We start from the raw sequence: 3,758 nt of genomic DNA, 5'->3' as shown, positions 1-3,758 counted from the left end.
CAGGAGTTGCATCACCACAGTAGTCCACTAGGTGGAGCTCTATTACACGCCAATTTTGTTTCACTGTTGTCCTGTGCAGTGTGTTAATGATAATACTGATACAGATTGATTCTGGGGAATTTCTCCATCGCCCACACAAAATAGAAGGGGGTGGGGGGGAGTGGGCGCGCAGATGATGAATGTCCTTGCGGTCTCTCCCATTGCGTCACCGTAACCTTGGCACAAACATCATTTAGTTGCATAAAAGGCATTTCTAACCAAGTTGTGGTGGCGGAGCAAGAGAGGCATCGAGGTAATTCACCCCCCCCCCCCCCCCCCTCCACAGTTTTTCCAATCTCTGAGCTCACTTGAAGCCGATCAAAGTTCAATCTGTGTCTGCTGGCTCTGCGATCACCGTACAACCCAAATTAAGCAGCTTGTGTATCTACATCACCTGTACGTCTGTGTTTTAAAGAGCTGGTTCATATTCCCTCCCCTCAATCTTACAGCCTCCATTCAGAGGACATGCATGCCTAAGAGGGGGTGCACTAAAGGTTCACTAGATTGATCCCTGGGATGAGAGGATTGTCTTATGATGAGAGATTGTGTAGCTTGGGCCTATACTCTCTGGAATTTAGAAGAATGAGAGGTGATCACATTGAAACATACAAGATTCTGAGGGGGATTGACAGGGTAGTTGCTGAGAGGTTGTTTCCCCTGGCTGGAGAGTCTAGAACTGGGGGAGGGGGGTGGGGTATAGTCTCAGGATATGGGGTTGGCCATTTAAGACTGAGATGAGGTCAAAGATCAGCCCTAATCTTATTAAATGGTGGAGCAGGCTTGAAGGGCCGTATGGCCTACTACTGCTCCTAATTCTTATGAAAGCAAGTTCAGCTCTGACTGAGAATGTGAGAATTATCCTGACTGCTCTCCTCTGAATCTTCTCCAATACATCAATGATGTCTTGACTGTAGGGTGCATAATAGCAAGAATAAATGATTGCAGGATAATTCACTGCAAAAGCAAAGGCCCTTTAAGAGGGTTTTTGATTTAATTCACATATGGGAGTCTAAATTTGTGTCAGCCACGGCTCAATGGGTAGCTTCAGAAGGTGGTGGGTTCATGTCCAACTCCAGCGACTTGAGCATAATAGTCTAGGCTGACACTCCAGTGCTGTGCTGAGGGAATGGTGCACTGTGGGAGGTGGCGTCTTTCGGATGAGATGTTAAACCGAGGCCCCCGTCTGCTCCCTCAGGTGGATAAAAGATCCCATGGCACTAGTTCGAAGAAGAGCAAGAGAGTTCTCTTCTCTGACCTGGCTATTATTTATCCCTCAATCAACGTCAATATAAAAAACAGATGATCTGGTCATTATCACATTGCTGTTTGTGAGACCTTGCTGTGTGAAAATGGGCTGTTGCTGCATTTCCTACATTAAAATAGTGACTACACGTCAAGAAAAATATTTCATTGGCTGTAATGTGTTTTGGGATGTCCTGCGGTTGTGAAAGGCACTTTATAAATGCAATTGGCTTCTTGTGCGCTTGCCGTTAGTGCAAATGTTTTTTCGCTGTGCACGGTGAGATCAGCGCCCCCCCCACCCCCGCGGAATTGGGCAGGGGTTTTGTGGAAGCGCTAAGAGGTAGCGCCTTGCTCCAGCTGGCAGTGCCCTGCTCGGCTGCACCCTGTTACCACCCCAGAAGAGAAATTCAGCTGCACACCCTCACTTACTGCCTGGCAGTGACGACGACAGCTTCAGCTGTTGAGTTGAAGTCGGCTGGAGGAGCGCGACTTAAAGGCGCATCTTTACTAACAATTTTTGTTATCCATTACTCTTTGCAGCTTGCGAACACATAGGCAGAGTGGCTGGTGGACCAATCGCTGGGATTTTCACTTCAAGGACTGTTCTGCCTCCTAACTATTCCCTTGTATCATTGAGGGCAGATTTGAAAGCACAACATTTATTTGTTTCATGGGGGCTGTCTTGGCACTCGACCTCCTGCTCCGACGTCATCGTCAGAGACTACTTAGGCAGAGAGAAAGGCAGGCAGCGGCACAGGGAGAGGCAGCGGCACAGGGATCGGCAAAGAGAGAGGCAGCGGCACAGGGATCGGCAAAGAGAGAGGCAGCGGCACAGGGATCGGCAAAGGGAGAGGCAGCGGCACAGGGATCGGCAAAGGGAGAGGCAGCGGCACAGGAGTCAAGGCAGCAAAATGTGGCTAGACGGAGAAGACCCCACAGGGCTGGCAACAGGAGGCCTTACCCTCCCAGGGTATTCCGGAAGCAGTTCTCCTACATTAATTTCACTGAGGAACAGTGTGTTCAAAGGCTGCACTTCAGCAAGGATGTGGTCACAGAGCTCTGCCGTCTGCTACAACCAGACCTCGAGCCTCAGACCAGGCTGAGGACGGCTCTCTCGGTGGCAGTCAAGGTCAGCATCGCACTCAATTTCTACGCCAATGGATCCTTCCAGGGAGCAGCAGGAGACCTCTACAACATCTCCCAGTTTTCTGTCCATCGCTCCATCCGCGAGGTCACAGATGCTCTATACAGGAGGAGGAAGGACTACATCTCCTTCCCCATGAGCAGAGAGAAGCAGCACGAGCGTGCATGTGGCTTTGCCAAGATAGCGGGCTTCCCCATGGTGCAGGGTGCCATTGACTGCACCGACGTCGCTTTGCAGGCACCGCTTCTCAATTCTGAGCTCTTCCGTAACCGCAAAGGCTTCCACTCAATGAATGTGCAGCTGGTGTGCGACCACACAGGCCGAATCCTCTCTGTCAATGCCCGCTATCCTGGCAGCAGCCATGATGCCGTCATCCTGCAGCAGACCAGTGTGCCAGCTCTCTTCCAGCCACCACATCAAGCTCGTGGCTGGCTGCTCGGAGACAAGGGCTATCCGCTCTCCACCTGGCTCATGACTCCCCTCCGCAACCCCACCACTCCTGCCCAGCACTCTTACAATGAGAGCCATGCCGCCACCAGGAACATTATTGAGCAGACCATCAGAGTGCTGAAGCAACGGTTCCGCTGCCTTGACCGCTCGGGAGAACTCCTTCAGTACTCGCCTGAGCGGGTGTCCCTATTCGTCGTCGTCTGCTGCATGCTGCACAACCTCGCCATCGTGAGGGCACAGCCATTGCCACCATGCATAGCCACACCACCGGAGGACGAGGAGGACGGGGAGGACGAGAAGGAGGGGGAGGGGGAGGAGGAGGAGGAGGAGGGGGGAGATGAGGAGGACGAGGAGGATGGGGAGGAGGAGGACGACGATGACGACGAGGTGGAGGAGGAGGACGAGCAGCAATACCAGCAACAGAGGAGGCAGCAGGTCAGTTGCAAATCTGCAAGGGCAGTCCGCAACCATCTCATCAAAGCTCGATTCCAGTGAATTCCATCCCACTTCCCGGTTCCCCATTACCACATCCATTTTCCCTTCCAGACCGAAGCCCCAAAACTGAAATGAGAGACAACAGCAAAGATGAAACATTTCAATCAAAATGTATATAAAACCATTAAATGCTTTCTTAATGTATTTAATAATCACCCTTCTGCATTTCTTTTATATCCCTTCTTTGCTTTAACTATTCGAGTGCTCCTCCGCAGTGTGTGTCCTGTTGCTGCAGCATGGCTGGTGGAGTGTGTCAGGACCAGAGACGACAGATGGCCTTGCAGGATGCCCATGACCAGATCTGGGCCTGGCAGACTGCATCACCTCCGGCTGGCCGGTGGCAGTCTGGTTGACCGGCAGCTACAAGTGCAATGGCGGGATCAGGAAT

General features: G+C 51.7%; 1 pseudogene; it reads left to right on the top strand.

Moving 5' to 3' along the window:
- The window catches only part of LOC139246998 (putative nuclease HARBI1 pseudogene), a 12,062-nt pseudogene extending 8,692 nt beyond the window's left edge, over nt 1–3,370 (top strand).
- The last annotated feature ends 388 nt before the right edge of the window (nt 3,371–3,758 follow it).

Source organism: Pristiophorus japonicus, unplaced genomic scaffold (assembly GCF_044704955.1).
Source record: "Pristiophorus japonicus isolate sPriJap1 unplaced genomic scaffold, sPriJap1.hap1 HAP1_SCAFFOLD_2501, whole genome shotgun sequence".
Taxonomy (NCBI): Eukaryota; Metazoa; Chordata; class Chondrichthyes; family Pristiophoridae; genus Pristiophorus; species Pristiophorus japonicus.
The sequence above is the reverse complement of the archived record's forward strand: the minus strand, read 5'-3'. Positions and strand labels throughout refer to the sequence as shown.